The 17,356-nt window shown below is 40.5% G+C and overlaps 1 protein-coding gene and 2 long non-coding RNA genes across 3 annotated transcripts in view; 2 read left to right on the top strand and 1 right to left on the bottom strand.

Moving 5' to 3' along the window:
- Positions 1–17,356, top strand: part of LOC311126502 (NLR family CARD domain-containing protein 3-like) — a gene marked incomplete at its 3' end in the record, with an annotated part of 115,138 nt that overhangs the window by 73,071 nt on the left and 24,711 nt on the right. The window lies entirely within an intron of this gene.
- Positions 14,619–15,719, top strand: LOC311126498. Its single transcript, XR_014612998.1, has 3 exons — positions 14,619–14,831; positions 15,077–15,295; positions 15,390–15,719. It is a non-coding gene; the product is annotated as an uncharacterized lncRNA (long non-coding RNA).
- On the bottom strand, positions 15,718–17,213 carry LOC311126500. Its single transcript, XR_014613000.1, has 2 exons — positions 16,661–17,213; positions 15,718–16,585 (listed from the first exon to the last, which is right to left on the bottom strand). It is a non-coding gene; the product is annotated as an uncharacterized lncRNA (long non-coding RNA).

The following is a 17,356-nucleotide window of genomic DNA, read 5'->3' as shown; positions in this document are numbered from 1 at the left end:
TTACGAAGTAACACACTGACAAGTTTCGATGATGAGTATATTGAGTAAAAGCTTGAGCTATTTCAGGATGTTCACTACCGGCAAAAACCATATCATCCAAAACCAGCAAAAAAACATTTTAATGAGGAAGTAAGAATTCATCATCAGACAGGGATGCTGGTATTCCTTCAACAAATTACATTTTTATTTTCTTCAACAACTCATCATACAAAAGTTGATAACATGAATAACACCACACAATATTGTCAGGTTTCTGAGATAATACATGTTCAGAATTCTCTAAAATCATTTTTACAGAACAAGTTTTACCGCTATTGGATGGTCCTGCGATTAAGGCTGAAAATGGTAGTTGCAACCTAGGATCAAAACCTTCTACAGCATCCATTGTATCTTCAGTGTTAAGACACAATGATTGTAACATAAAGTCAGTAACCAAAGGGTAAGGTGGTCCCGTCAGGTAAAAGGATTGGAACATAAAGTCAGTAACCAAAGGGTAAGGTGGTCCCGTCAGGTAAAAGGATTGGAACATAAAGTCAGTAACCAAAGGGTAAGGTGGTCCCGTCAGGTAAAAGGATTGGAACATAAAGTCAGTAACCAAAGGGTAAGGTGGTCCCGTCAGGTAAAAGGATTGTAACATAAAGTCAGTAACCAAAGGGTAAGGTGGTCCCGTCAGGTAAAAGGATTGGAACATAAAGTCAGTAACCAAAGGGTAAGGTGGTCCCGTCAGGTAAAAGGATTGGAACATAAAGTCAGTAACCAAAGGGTAAGGTGGTCCCGTCAGGTAAAAGGATTGGAACATAAAGTCAGTAACCAAAGGGTAAGGTGGTCCCGTCAGGTAAAAGGATTGGAACATAAAGTCAGTAACCAAAGGGTAAGGTGGTCCCGTCAGGTAAAAGGATTGGAACATAAAGTCATTAACCAAAGGGTAAGGTGGTCCCGTCAGGTAAAAGGATTGGAACATAAAGTCAGTAACCAAAGGGTAAGGTGGTCCCGTCAGGTAAAAGGATTGGAACATAAAGTCAGTAACCAAAGGGTAAGGTGGTCCCGTCAGGTAAAAGGATTGGAACATAAAGTCAGTAACCAAAGGGTAAGGTGGTCCCGTCAGGTAAAAGGATTGGAACATAAAGTCAGTAACCAAAGGGTAAGGTGGTCCCGTCAGGTAAAAGGATTGGAACATAAAGTCAGTAACCAAAGGGTAAGGTGGTCCCGTCAGGTAAAAGGATTGGAACATAAAGTCAGTAACCAAAGGGTAAGGTGGTCCCGTCAGGTAAAAGGATTGGAACATAAAGTCAGTAACCAAAGGGTAAGGTGGTCCCGTCAGGTAAAAGGATTGGAACATAAAGTCAGTAACCAAAGGGTAAGGTGGTCCCGTCAGGTAAAAGGATTGGAACATAAAGTCAGTAACCAAAGGGTAAGGTGGTCCCGTCAGGTAAAAGGATTGGAACATAAAGTCAGTAACCAAAGGGTAAGGTGGTCCCGTCAGGTAAAAGGATTGGAACATAAAGTCAGTAACCAAAGGGTAAGGTGGTCCCGTCAGGTAAAAGGATTGGAACATAAAGTCAGTAACCAAAGGGTAAGGTGGTCCCGTCAGGTAAAAGGATTGTAACATAAAGTCAGTAACCAAAGGGTAAGGTGGTCCCGTCAGGTAAAAGGATTGGAACATAAAGTCAGTAACCAAAGGGTAAGGTGGTCCCGTCAGGTAAAAGGATTGGAACATAAAGTCAGTAACCAAAGGGTAAGGTGGTCCCGTCAGGTAAAAGGATTGGAACATAAAGTCATTAACCAAAGGGTAAGGTGGTCCCGTCAGGTAAAAGGATTGGAACATAAAGTCAGTAACCAAAGGGTAAGGTGGTCCCGTCAGGTAAAAGGATTGGAACATAAAGTCAGTAACCAAAGGGTAAGGTGGTCCCGTCAGGTAAAAGGATTGGAACATAAAGTCAGTAACCAAAGGGTAAGGTGGTCCCGTCAGGTAAAAGGATTGGAACATAAAGTCAGTAACCAAAGGGTAAGGTGGTCCCGTCAGGTAAAAGGATTGGAACATAAAGTCAGTAACCAAAGGGTAAGGTGGTCCCGTCAGGTAAAAGGATTGGAACATAAAGTCAGTAACCAAAGGGTAAGGTGGTCCCGTCAGGTAAAAGGATTGGAACATAAAGTCAGTAACCAAAGGGTAAGGTGGTCCCGTCAGGTAAAAGGATTGGAACATAAAGTCAGTAACCAAAGGGTAAGGTGGTCCCGTCAGGTAAAAGGATTGGAACATAAAGTCAGTAACCAAAGGGTAAGGTGGTCCCGTCAGGTAAAAGGATTGGAACATAAAGTCAGTAACCAAAGGGTAAGGTGGTCCCGTCAGGTAAAAGGATTGGAACATAAAGTCAGTAACCAAAGGGTAAGGTGGTCCCGTCAGGTAAAAGGATTGGAACATAAAGTCAGTAACCAAAGGGTAAGGTGGTCCCGTCAGGTAAAAGGATTGGAACATAAAGTCAGTAACCAAAGGGTAAGGTGGTCCCGTCAGGTAAAAGGATTGGAACATAAAGTCAGTAACCAAAGGGTAAGGTGGTCCCGTCAGGTAAAAGGATTGGAACATAAAGTCAGTAACCAAAGGGTAAGGTGGTCCCGTCAGGTAAAAGGATTGGAACATAAAGTCAGTAACCAAAGGGTAAGGTGGTCCCGTCAGGTAAAAGGATTGGAACATAAAGTCAGTAACCAAAGGGTAAGGTGGTCCCGTCAGGTAAAAGGATTGGAACATAAAGTCATTAACCAAAGGGTAAGGTGGTCCCGTCAGGTAAAAGGATTGGAACATAAAGTCAGTAACCAAAGTGTAAGGTGGTCCCGTCAGGTAAAAGGATTGGAACATAAAGTCAGTAACCAAAGGGTAAGGTGGTCCCGTCAGGTAAAAGGATTGGAACATAAAGTCAGTAACCAAAGGGTAAGGTGGTCCCGTCAGGTAAAAGGATTGGAACATAAAGTCAGTAACCAAAGGGTAAGGTGGTCCCGTCAGGTAAAAGGATTGGAACATAAAGTCAGTAACCAAAGGGTAAGGTGGTCCCGTCAGGTAAAAGGATTGGAACATAAAGTCAGTAACCAAAGGGTAAGGTGGTCCCGTCAGGTAAAAGGATTGGAACATAAAGTCAGTAACCAAAGGGTAAGGTGGTCCCGTCAGGTAAAAGGATTGGAACATAAAGTCAGTAACCAAAGGGTAAGGTGGTCCCGTCAGGTAAAAGGATTGGAACATAAAGTCAGTAACCAAAGGGTAAGGTGGTCCCGTCAGGTAAAAGGATTGGAACATAAAGTCAGTAACCAAAGGGTAAGGTGGTCCCGTCAGGTAAAAGGATTGGAACATAAAGTCAGTAACCAAAGGGTAAGGTGGTCCCGTCAGGTAAAAGGATTGGAACATAAAGTCAGTAACCAAAGGGTAAGGTGGTCCCGTCAGGTAAAAGGATTGGAACATAAAGTCAGTAACCAAAGGGTAAGGTGGTCCCGTCAGGTAAAAGGATTGGAACATAAAGTCAGTAACCAAAGGGTAAGGTGGTCCCGTCAGGTAAAAGGATTGGAACATAAAGTCAGTAACCAAAGGGTAAGGTGGTCCCGTCAGGTAAAAGGATTGGAACATAAAGTCAGTAACCAAAGGGTAAGGTGGTCCCGTCAGGTAAAAGGATTGGAACATAAAGTCAGTAACCAAAGGGTAAGGTGGTCCCGTCAGGTAAAAGGATTGGAACATAAAGTCAGTAACCAAAGGGTAAGGTGGTCCCGTCAGGTAAAAGGATTGGAACATAAAGTCAGTAACCAAAGGGTAAGGTGGTCCCGTCAGGTAAAAGGATTGGAACATAAAGTCATTAACCAAAGGGTAAGGTGGTCCCGTCAGGTAAAAGGATTGGAACATAAAGTCAGTAACCAAAGTGTAAGGTGGTCCCGTCAGGTAAAAGGATTGGAACATAAAGTCAGTAACCAAAGGGTAAGGTGGTCCCGTCAGGTAAAAGGATTGGAACATAAAGTCAGTAACCAAAGGGTAAGGTGGTCCCGTCAGGTAAAAGGATTGGAACATAAAGTCAGTAACCAAAGGGTAAGGTGGTCCCGTCAGGTAAAAGGATTGGAACATAAAGTCAGTAACCAAAGGGTAAGGTGGTCCCGTCAGGTAAAAGGATTGGAACATAAAGTCAGTAACCAAAGGGTAAGGTGGTCCCGTCAGGTAAAAGGATTGGAACATAAAGTCAGTAACCAAAGGGTAAGGTGGTCCCGTCAGGTAAAAGGATTGGAACATAAAGTCAGTAACCAAAGGGTAAGGTGGTCCCGTCAGGTAAAAGGATTGGAACATAAAGTCAGTAACCAAAGGGTAAGGTGGTCCCGTCAGGTAAAAGGATTGGAACATAAAGTCAGTAACCAAAGGGTAAGGTGGTCCCGTCAGGTAAAAGGATTGGAACATAAAGTCAGTAACCAAAGGGTAAGGTGGTCCCGTCAGGTAAAAGGATTGGAACATAAAGTCAGTAACCAAAGGGTAAGGTGGTCCCGTCAGGTAAAAGGATTGGAACATAAAGTCAGTAACCAAAGGGTAAGGTGGTCCCGTCAGGTAAAAGGATTGGAACATAAAGTCAGTAACCAAAGGGTAAGGTGGTCCCGTCAGGTAAAAGGATTGGAACATAAAGTCAGTAACCAAAGGGTAAGGTGGTCCCGTCAGGTAAAAGGATTGGAACATAAAGTCAGTAACCAAAGGGTAAGGTGGTCCCGTCAGGTAAAAGGATTGGAACATAAAGTCAGTAACCAAAGGGTAAGGTGGTCCCGTCAGGTAAAAGGATTGGAACATAAAGTCAGTAACCAAAGGGTAAGGTGGTCCCGTCAGGTAAAAGGATTGGAACATAAAGTCAGTAACCAAAGGGTAAGGTGGTCCCGTCAGGTAAAAGGATTGGAACATAAAGTCAGTAACCAAAGGGTAAGGTGGTCCCGTCAGGTAAAAGGATTGGAACATAAAGTCAGTAACCAAAGGGTAAGGTGGTCCCGTCAGGTAAAAGGATTGGAACATAAAGTCAGTAACCAAAGGGTAAGGTGGTCCCATCAGGTAAAAGGATTGGAACATAAAGTCAGTAACCAAAGGGAAAGGTGGTCCCGTCAGGTAAAAGGATTGGAACATAAAGTCAGTAACCAAAGGGTAAGGTGGTCCCGTCAGGTAAAAGGATTGGAACATAAAGTCAGTAACCAAAGGGTAAGGTGGTCCCATCAGGTAAAAGGATTGGAACATAAAGTCAGTAACCAAAGGGTAAGGTGGTCCCGTCAGGTAAAAGGATTGGAACATAAAGTCAGTAACCAAAGGGTAAGGTGGTCCCGTCAGGTAAAAGGATTGGAACATAAAGTCAGTAACCAAAGGGTAAGGTGGTCCCGTCAGGTAAAAGGATTGGAACATAAAGTCAGTAACCAAAGGGTAAGGTGGTCCCGTCAGGTAAAAGGATTGGAACATAAAGTCAGTAACCAAAGGGTAAGGTGGTCCCGTCAGGTAAAAGGATTGTAACATAAAGTCAGTAACCAAAGGGTAAGGTGGTCCCGTCAGGTAAAAGGATTGGAACATAAAGTCAGTAACCAAAGGGTAAGGTGGTCCCGTCAGGTAAAAGGATTGGAACATAAAGTCAGTAACCAAAGGGTAAGGTGGTCCCGTCAGGTAAAAGGATTGGAACATAAAGTCAGTAACCAAAGGGTAAGGTGGTCCCGTCAGGTAAAAGGATTGGAACATAAAGTCAGTAACCAAAGGGTAAGGTGGTCCCGTCAGGTAAAAGGATTGGAACATAAAGTCAGTAACCAAAGGGTAAGGTGGTCCCGTCAGGTAAAAGGATTGGAACATAAAGTCAGTAACCAAAGGGTAAGGTGGTCCCGTCAGGTAAAAGGATTGGAACATAAAGTCAGTAACCAAAGGGTAAGGTGGTCCCGTCAGGTAAAAGGATTGGAACATAAAGTCAGTAACCAAAGGGTAAGGTGGTCCCGTCAGGTAAAAGGATTGGAACATAAAGTCAGTAACCAAAGGGTAAAGTGGTCCCGTCAGGTAAAAGGATTGGAACATAAAGTCAGTAACCAAAGGGTAAAGTGGTCCCGTCAGGTAAAAGGATTGGAACATAAAGTCAGTAACCAAAGGGTAAGGTGGTCCCGTCAGGTAAAAGGATTGGAACATAAAGTCAGTAACCAAAGGGTAAAGTGGTCCCGTCAGGTAAAAGGATTGGAACATAAAGTCAGTAACCAAAGGGTAAGGTGGTCCCGTCAGGTAAAAGGATTGGAACATAAAGTCAGTAACCAAAGGGTAAGGTGGTCCCGTCAGGTAAAAGGATTGGAACATAAAGTCAGTAACCAAAGGGTAAGGTGGTCCCGTCAGGTAAAAGGATTGGAACATAAAGTCAGTAACCAAAGGGTAAGGTGGTCCCGTCAGGTAAAAGGATTGGAACATAAAGTCAGTAACCAAAGGGTAAGGTGGTCCCGTCAGGTAAAAGGATTGGAACATAAAGTCAGTAACCAAAGGGTAAGGTGGTCCCGTCAGGTAAAAGGATTGGAACATAAAGTCAGTAACCAAAGGGTAAGGTGGTCCCGTCAGGTAAAAGGATTGTAACATAAAGTCAGTAACCAAAGGGTAAGGTGGTCCCGTCAGGTAAAAGGATTGGAACATAAAGTCAGTAACCAAAGGGTAAGGTGGTCCCGTCAGGTAAAAGGATTGGAACATAAAGTCAGTAACCAAAGGGTAAGGTGGTCCCGTCAGGTAAAAGGATTGGAACATAAAGTCAGTAACCAAAGGGTAAGGTGGTCCCATCAGGTAAAAGGATTGGAACATAAAGTCAGTAACCAAAGGGTAAGGTGGTCCCGTCAGGTAAAAGGATTGGAACATAAAGTCAGTAACCAAAGGGTAAGGTGGTCCCGTCAGGTAAAAGGATTGGAACATAAAGACAGTAACCAAAGGGTAAGGTGGTCCCGTCAGGTAAAAGGATTGGAACATAAAGTCAGTAACCAAAGGGTAAGGTGGTCCCGTCAGGTAAAAGGATTGGAACATAAAGTCAGTAACCAAAGGGTAAGGTGGTCCCGTCAGGTAAAAGGATTGGAACATAAAGTCAGTAACCAAAGGGTAAGGTGGTCCCGTCAGGTAAAAGGATTGGAACATAAAGTCAGTAACCAAAGGGTAAGGTGGTGCCGTCAGGTAAAAGTCATCTCTTGTCACAGACGACCCGGAATCTTTTAGTAAGTGGGGCATTACGTAGATGGAACCCCTTTTAATCCCTAACAATCTTTTTGTAGGAGTTTCAACATTTCTAAAACACTATTTCGGTCGTTTATAAAACCCTCGACTAAGCGTGTGATTGATTCCAAGTTTACACGCATGGAATTTTCATAGTTTTGTGTCACGCCTTTGGCTTTCAACACTACGTGATTGTTTTTAGTCCTAAAAGCATAGCGTTTGGGTCCACAGGATGACCACTCTATGATATGGTCACCATCTTCGAGTTCACTCGTTAAACCTCCCAGATAGTTGCTAAGAGGGGGGTTCCAATCACCAGGTTTGCTTCCATAGACCACAGAGTCTGTGTCATGGTAAAGAACCCGACTCTGCAGGTGCTCCATGAGGGTGTGTAGTTCAAGTCGCCCATAGGCCGTGGTAAAAGCTGCTAGAAACACGTTTCCATTACTCGGGGGTAGAACCCACTTCTTGTTGCGTCTCCATTGCACCAGAGCTATGTCTTGATTCAAGAACAAAACATTTGAAATGTCAGATTGGTCTGAAAAAACCAATCCCATAAATTCTTCGGGATCTTTAATGATAGATGTTGTTAACATATTGCTTCTCTGGGCAAATATGCCCCCCAAACTGTTCAAGAAAAGCTTGCACACCTTTATTTTGGCTTTGTTGACCTCTATTCTGTCAGGGTCAAGACGTATGCCTCCCGAGTACCCCACGGGGGGTATAAAAAAAATATATAATGTATGCACTCACTAACTGTAAGTCGCTCTGGATAAGAGCGTCTTCTAAAATGACGTAAATGTAAAATGTAAATGTATGCCCTCTTTTTCATGATAGTCCTGAATGTATCTGTCTTTGCTCTCTTGATCAGTGACTGATGCAGGAAAACCTGAAGCCATTTGCTTGCCTCTCAAGAAGGTCTTGATGTACTCTTTAAAAAGAGTGTCTGATTTCCTGGGAAAGTTCCACACTTCAAAGACTTTGGCCACACAATACCCCTTCTCTATAGCCTTAGAGAATTCAACGGTGACCCATTTTATTTTTTTATTTCACCTTTATTTAACCAGGTAAGCCAGTTGAGAACAAGTTCTCATTTACAACTGCGACCATACACCATACACCGGTCAGGGCTCTTTCTTGATCTGAATGATCACAAGGCTTTTGTACTGGGGTTTTCAGAAACGCTTCAGAAAGAGTAGTGCACCATTGGGGTCCTCTGCCGACCACTTTTCACCCTTGAAAGTCATGGTAGATACAGAAATAGGCAGATGAAACCCTGATTGTTGATTACTCTCAAAGTCATAAAACACAAATTTCTCTGAATGTTCATCTTCATCAGATGGTTGAAGGTAGCACTCATGTTCCAATTCTTGAGCCACTTCTGGGTCTCTGCTTTTCAAAGACCCTTTACAGATAGGGCAGTGTAGGACACCATATACGTGAGGTTGGGGGTTGTCTAATTTAAGGGTGGGGTTAGCTCGTTAATTTGTTTAATTAAGGAGCTAAGTTCTGGGAGTACCTGTGATAATGTGTCCTCATTTGCATGAGTTAAAGGAGGTGTGTGTTGTTGTGTAGGGGTTGGTCCTAGATCCTTCATTTGTTTGATTAATGAGCTTAGTTCTAGGGGTATTCTAGAAGTATCCATGTTACATACGGCTATATCGTTTGTTTGGGCGTTTTTTAATCAGATTGCTGCTTATCAAATTTGACGTGTTTTTCTTCCAGATGGCTATGTCTTGGATGTACCGACGTTTTAGCAAAGCAACCATACGTTTGTGTAACTGGACCTCTCTGGCTTGCAGAGCCCTGTAAAAGGCTGTGAGAAACCTATCTTGAAGATCTATATCCTGATCCTCGTCCCCACTGACGCTGTCCTCAATCAGTATAGGCTCTACCTCAGAATGTATTGTATCAAGCTGATTAGCCGCATCATAGCTCAACACATCATCCTCATCATACCTCAACACATCATCCTCATCATACATCAACACATCATCCTCATCATACCTCAACACATCATCCTCATCATACCTCAACACATCATCCTCATCATACCTCAACACATAATCCTCATCATACATCAACACATCATCCTCATCATACCTCAACACATCATCCTCATCATAGCTCAACACATCATCCTCATCATAGCTCAACACATCATCCTCATCATAGCTCAACACATCATCCTCATCATAGCTCAACACATCATCCTCATCACATCATCCTCATCATAGCTCAACACATCATCCTCATCATAGCTCAACACATCATCCTCATCATACCTCAACACATCATCCTCAACATTACCATCATTGACATTATCATCATTGAATGTATTGACCTGTATAGATGCAGTAATCAGTATATCAGTTAATGTATTATGTGTTAACATATCAATATATCCTAACTCCCTGTTTCTGTTTCTCACTGTTCGGACTTGGGTTACAGGGAAATAGCTGTCTGTTTGTTGACTAAACCTGTTTTTCTGTGGAGTCATGGAAGGCGTGTTTTCTTCCCACTGTCCATTGTCTGAGTCTGAGTCTTTTTACAAAAATAATAATCATAATATTGTTTTTAACATAGTCATTAAAAGTTATAACTATAATAAAACAGGCCATGTCCATAAAGAGCATGTTCTTCAATCCAGTCCTTTTCAGACCAATCGTTCTCCTCGGTCAAAGGTGAAGCCATTCTGTCAACTTGAACTATGTGTCTGTGGAGCCGTGCTGGACTTTGAAATAGTGTCGGTGCCCTATTATATACTGAACGCCTCGGGGGGGTTTGGAGGCGTGTCTAGGTATGACAATCCCTCTGTTCTTGGGTTGGTTTGAGTTTCGTCTATGTCAAAGCCTGCTGTACAGAAAGAGAGGAGAACGTCGTTTTCACAATCATTCAAGCAGTCATTCAACGGAGGAGTCCATAATGCCTGGGTTGAACGCTGTACACGCTTCTACATGGAGAGTCAGCTGTAAACACAAGATTAGGTTTTTAAAACATAGTACACCTTTTGTTTATTGCTTATTATATAAAGATTATTACCCATTTAAATGTTGACTCACGTCTAAAATATCTTGATGGCGAGTGACTGAGTAAAGATACAGCTTCTGTCTGTTGTTCCTCAAACTCGTTATCCTCTATAACAATCACTTCTGTTTGTGGTGTTGCTTCTTGATCCACATCAATGACTTCGGGTACCTCCTGCATAAATGTAGGGTAACCTGTAGAATTTACATTATATTACAATTTACATGTTTTACTTAAAAATACTGATATTTTACATAAAATACAATATAGTAATAATATAAATTAGTAGAAAGGTTCAGAACTTTTGTAAAACATCACAGTAGAAAATATATGGCAAATAGAAATCCTATATGGATGGTGTTAAGAGATAGATGGGAGGTGTTGAATGGAGTTGAAGGATGGGACTAATAACAACTAACAACAAATAATAACAAGATAGCTAATAATGTAAGGATACTGTGTCCATAATAAGTATATAGGTTGTAGGTTGGGAGCTTTTGGGAAAGAACACAGTTAGAAAGATATGGCATATAGAAGCAAACCGGATGGACATCATGAAAATGATCGGAGAGGTTGAGAGTAGAAGAAGTTCAGGAGCAAAAACAAACAAAATATAATTATTGTAAAATTGACTGTGTCCATAAAATTTATATAGTATGTATAAGCTGGAAGTAGAGGCCTAAGCATTGTTGTTTACTAGTTTACGCCAATTAGGGAAAGGGTGGCGGGGTTGGAAAGTAATAAAGGGGAATATATATTTTTTAAAGGATATGTACTGTATGTATGTACAGTGAGGGAAAAAGTATTTGATCCCCTGCTGATTTTGTACGTTTGCCCACTGACAAAGAAATGATCCGTCTATAATTTTAATGGTAGGTTTATTTGAACAGTGAGAGACAGAATAGCAACAAAAAAATCCAGAAAAAAAGCATTTAAAAAATGTTATAAATTGATTTGCATTTTAATGAGAGAAATAAGTATTTGACCCCTTCTCAATCAGAAAGATTTCTGGCTACCAGGTGTCTTTTATACAGGTAACGAGCTGAGATTAGGAGCACACTCTTAAAGGGAGCGCTCCTAATATCAGTTTATTACCTGTATAAAAGACACCTGTCCACAGAAGCAATCAATCAATCAGATTCCAAACTCTCCACCATGGCCAAGACCAAAGAGCTCTCCAAGGATGTCAGGGACAAGATTGTAGACCTACACAAGGCTGGAATGGGCTACAAGACCATCGCCAAGCAGCTTGATGAGAAGGTGACAACAGTTGGTGCGATTATTCGCAAATGGAAGCAACACAAAAGAACTGTCAATCACAAAATTAGCAGGGGATCAAATACTTTTTCCCTCACTGTATGTGTGTATGTATGTGTGTATATATGTATATATATGTATATATGTATATATGTGTATATGTATGTGTATGTGTATTATCTCCCAAGTGGCTCAGTGGTCTACTAGAGATCCTGGTTCAAATCCAGGCTCTGTCGTAGCCGGCCGCGACCGGGAGACCCATGGGGCAGCTCACAATTGGCCCAGCGTCATCCAGGGTAGGGGAGGGAATGGCCGGCAGGGATGTAGCTCAGTTGGTAGAGCATGGTGTTTGCAACGCCAGGGTTGTGGGTTCGATTCCCACGGGGGGCCAGTATGGAGAAAAAAATTAAATAATGTATGCACTCACTCACTCTGGATAAGAGCGTCTGCTAAATGACGTAAATGTAAATATGTGTGTGTGTGTGTATATATAAAAAACATGGGGGACTGGAAGAGATACAGACAATTACATTGATGGAAGATACAATCTATCTGCAATATTAAGCTGATCTACCCCCTTAAAAAAAACAAATAAATAAAATAATAATATTAGTTACCTGTAAATTGTATGTCATCCTGTCTTAAAATGTCTGCAAAAACCAAATATTGAAATACTGTTCAATATTTAAAAAACCATTGTTATACATTGAGTGAATTGTTATCCATTGAGAGAGGGATATAGAATAGTATACTAACGTGCTGGGTAATTTATTTCTACAACTGTGATGTAACTGAACATCCACTAGGTGGAGCCAGTGGTCCACTCTTGATTAGACACTTCACATAAAATATGATAAATACATATGTAGGTAGAGATATATATATATATATATATATATATAATATTATACTAACATTCTAGATACACACACACACACACACACACACACACACACACACACACACATAATCAATTGACAAGTAATTTTTCTATAACTGTGATGTAACTGTATATCCACTAGGTAGAGCCAGTGGTCCTCTCTTGAGTAGAGACTTGGTTTGGCATTTTCATGGGTTCTGAGACACCTTGAGACATGTCACATAAACAGTAGGATATATACATATGTAGGTAGAGTCCATTCTCGTTTAAAAAAAATCAATAACACAACATCTCATTCATTATATACTATATAATTTTATACAATAAATTATTAAAAACATTCATTTATAATATACAACATAAATAATATATATATATATATATATATATATATATATATATATATATATATATATATATATATATATATATATATATATATATGCATAGTTAGATATAGAAGCCTTCATCATATTGAAAATTCAACTCACCTTCAAAATGCTCCATGAGGAATAAATGATTCAAGGAGTCTCTTTAAGATGTATGTCTTCAGGCCTTCTGGTCCTCTGGGTCTTTTTTCTTGGTTGACTGAGACATCCCAGGGACGCTCTTTTATGGGGTCAAATGGATCTGTTTAGGTCAGCAGTAAAACGGGACATCTTAAAGAATACAATTACCTTTTTTGTTTTTAATTGACTGAGACATCCACTGGACATTCCATCCTCGGACGATTTGCGGACATTCCCGGACGCTGAGAGCTATTTTTTAAAAGGTTAAAGGTTAAACAGGTTTAAACAAGTAGTTTCAAAGACACTTGGGGGACCTCATGTGTACATATACTTCCCTTGTGTGTAAGGGACCCCCTAGATGAGCAAACTGTTGACCATTAAAATATGGATAGCTGAGAACTCTTTCTAAAAGGGTAAACAGGTTTACAAAACAGTTGTTTTAAAGAAACACCACACACGCTCACACACACACACAACCCAAAGAACCAGTGGCTCTTGTGTAGAGAGAGAGAGAGAGAGAGAGAGAGAGAGAGAGAGAGAGAGAGAGAGAGAGAGAGAGAGAGAGAGAGAGAGAGAGAGAGAGAGAGAGAGAGAGAGAGAGAGAGAGAGAGATAGGTAGGTAGGGGAGGAACGGAGAGAGAGAGAGAGAGAGAGAGAGAGAGAGAGAGAAAAAGAGAGAGAGAGAGCTGTAATTCATTGAAGGTAAATACAATTTTCTTTCAAACCTTTTATTTTCTTCTAAATTGTTACTTCAGAAATGTAAGCATACATATACAAATTATTAAAGTTCACTATACAATATTGAATATTGAACTATGACACTTATGTTTACTACTAAACCTATGTATCATAAACGTTATTATTACACAAAACTACACCTTACTAAACAATAAATGTATAATTATTATAATAATGTTTTTCTTAGAAAAAAAGCAGAATCAGCATTTTTCTCCTTTTCAGGGGCCTTTTGTAACCCGACACCGGAAAACAAATTTACATTTTGGAAAACAAATTTACATTTTGGAAAACAAATTTACATTTTATAAAACAAATTTACATTTTATAAAACAAATTTACATTTTAGAAAACAAATTTACATTTTAGAAAACAAATTAACAAGACGCAAAACACTTTTACCAGTCCCGAAACAAATTTACAAATTACAGATTCGTCACGGAAAGGGAATGTACCATATACCGGAAGTGACGAGCGTGGTCTTTTCGTGTTGTTGTTGTAGAGTTTATGGCGTCAAATAAGTTTATGGTGACCGCCCGAACATGGACTGCGGCCGAGGGATGTTTTGCCCGTTTTGTGGCAAACACATGAACAGCTTAACGCGGTTTTGCTTTACGTGTGGTCGGTGTTTGGAGTTTTTAAAGGACGCGGACCAGAAATACTGCATCATTGCGTTCAATATTTTAACGAGGGTCACTCGTACGCTGTAATCGTGGACATGATGTCAAGTCTACACGGTGTAAACATCAGCTTGAGGACTCTTAAAAGTAAACTGAACGAAGCCGGGTTGTACCGCAGAAAGGATTATTCCTCGCCAAACGCCGTGAGTAACGCCATCAGATTTGAACTTCGTGGACCTGGACAACTACTCAATGGGACCTAACTATATGTGGCACGCAGATGGTTATGACAAACTTAAGCCATTCGGTTTGGCCATTTCGGGATGCATAGATGGATTTTCATGTAAAGTATTGTGGCTTCAATGTGGACCAACAAATAATAACCCAACAGTGATTGCTCACTATTTCCTGTCATGTGTGCGAAACCTCGGTGTCATCCCCATGAGACTGAGGACTGATTGCGGCACTGAGAACGGCATAATGGCTGCAATTCAATGTACCCTACGCCACCATCACAGTGACTACTACTCTGGAGCGTCCAGCCACATGTACGGCTCATCTATAAATAACCAGCGTATTGAGTCCTGGTGGTCTATATTTAGAAAGGGAAGGTGAGTTGTCTTCATAAAGGGTCATTGCATCTTTTGGTCATTCGATTTTCTTCTCAGGAACGATTAATGAAAAACGAGCACAATAATTATCAATACAAATTTGTAAAGCAAATCCTGCCCGTCAGGAAAAGTAGCTGTTCCTGAAAAGAAAATCGAATGACCAAAAGATGCACAGACCATACATTTCATTATAACTAACCTTTATTATTTATAGTATAACTAAACATTTGTATCCATTTCTATAGGTCTCAGTTCTGGATGGAGTTATTTGCCGACCTTAGAGATGCCGGATACTTCAACGGGAGTCATGAGCATCAATGCCTATTGAGATATTGCTTTGGTGATGTTATTCAGAAGGACTTGGATGAGTGTGTGAGACTGTGGAACAGCCACAGGATTCGCCCTTCCAGAACAGCAGCATGTCCAGGAGGAGTGCCCAATGAACTCTACTACTTACCACACAGGTGATACATTGGTGATAATAAACAGATAAAAGCATTAATGTAACGTTTTAGCTTAAATGAAAATAAATGCAATTATGTATTCTATTTAACATAGGTTTGGCTCCAGAGACTGCGGATTTCAAAGTGAACAAGCTGAACTGGATGCCCTTCCTGAGGCTAGCCTGTCAATGACTCCTTGTGGGGACCCAAACATGCAGGAGTACTTGGACTTTGCCATGGAACACAATCAGTTACAGAAGCCAGACAACTGGGAGTCTGCATCCGAACTGTACATGAAACTAAAAGAAATGGCTCAGCTATGAAATGATCAAAAAGGGAGGGTTTTTTGTAGTGGTGGAATACTGCTGTCTGTCTGAACACAATATTTATGAATCTGTCACCCAAAGCTTAATTGTTTAAGTGTGAAGTAAATTAATCAAAAATAGTAATCAGTATTTATTACACTTTTGTAGTATTGAGAGTAATGGATCTAAAACATTTTCAAAATGTTTACTGTGAGAAAAGAACATGCTCACATACAGTAACATTATAAAAACAACTTTGGCAACTGCACTTTAAAAGTGCACCTTTTAATAGGGTTGGGCATCAAGAACCAATTCCTACTTGGAATAGTTAAAAAAATTACGATTCCATCGGAATTGTTTCTTTATTGGAATCGTTTTGGAGGATTGGGTTTCAAATCTGATCATGGGTTCCAAATTTAACATGCGCAAGTTTTGGTTTCTGTAGCTGCCAGGTGCTTGTTGTGTTGCAGCCATGGAGCACAGTAAGCGGTGCTCTAGTGTGGCTTTATTTTACATTGAAAAAGCCCCGTCAAACTGCAACCCACCTTTGAATCAAAATAAAACTTTCCTCTTATTTGTGAAATAAGCATGTGACCCGTTTCAACTCCACCACTCAAAGAATCGGAATCGAGAATCGATAAGAACCGGAATCAAAAGGAAGAATCAGAATTGGAATCAGAATCGTTAAAATCTAAATGATGCCCAACCCTAACCTTTAACAACAACAACTTTTTCAGAGTCTTAACTCTAGGGGTCATCCATCATATAGCTTAGAAACAGCCGAATCCTGGACTATTTTGAATTCCAAAGTCCATTTGTGACTTAAACAAAGTGTATGAGTCTAGGAGTGGTAATCTCAAGGAGTTTGAACATGTATTTGCCATTGGGAACGCAGAGTCCTCCAGGAACTCTATTTGAGGCAGTGGTTCCAAGCCAGATGGGGGAAGTGAAGACAGCCCAGTAGCAAACATAAAAATATCTTCCACAGACACAGCAGCCTGGCCTTCTGCAAAGAAAAACAATTCAGATACATCACTGCCATGTGTTTTCTTAACTAGTTATAAAAAACTAACTAACAAACCTTCACAATCAAGGAGATAGTCTGCCCAGTAGGCCATGGTTTGACTTTCTTTAAGTCTTCGATTACTCCCCGAAGGACTGAGGTCAGGTTTGAAGAGTCTCAAGTTCAAAAGCAGTGAGTCGCCTTTCAGAGTGGCACATGACAGGGACCAGCAAAGTAGGGTGTTGCTGTAGTGCAGTCAAAAACTCCAGGGTTGAAAGACCATCTCTGAATCTACAGAGTGAACACAAACATTGTTTCACTGCTGTGTAGTGCCAATTGAATTTAAAATTATCTAAAGAAAACTATTAAATATTCTCTTCTCTACAATTACTATCCACCTTAACATTGTTGAAAATTGATTTCAAAAACCCTATTTTTGCATTGCACATTAAACGTTAATTGTTACAAACTGTAAGTATAACACACAGAAACAAAAGACTGGAATGACACAGACGGATGGGTGGCTTGAGCACTCACACGATGCCTTCAGAAAGTCTACACACCCATTGCACTTTTTCACAACTTTGTTTCGTTATAGATTCAATTTAAAATAGTAATATTAATCTTTTTCCTCATCATCCTACACAAAATACATCATAATGACAAAGCAAAAACAAGTTTTTAGAAATTGTAGCAAATTTAATAAAAATTAAAAACTGGAATATCACATTCGCACAAGTTAATTAACCATTTTCTCAGTACACTGTTGAAGCA

The sequence above is a fragment of the Coregonus lavaretus genome (genome assembly GCF_964263955.1).
Source record: "Coregonus lavaretus genome assembly, contig: HAP1_SCAFFOLD_287, whole genome shotgun sequence".
In the NCBI taxonomy this organism is placed as follows: Eukaryota; Metazoa; Chordata; class Actinopteri; order Salmoniformes; family Salmonidae; genus Coregonus; species Coregonus lavaretus.
The sequence above is the reverse complement of the archived record's forward strand: the minus strand, read 5'-3'. Positions and strand labels throughout refer to the sequence as shown.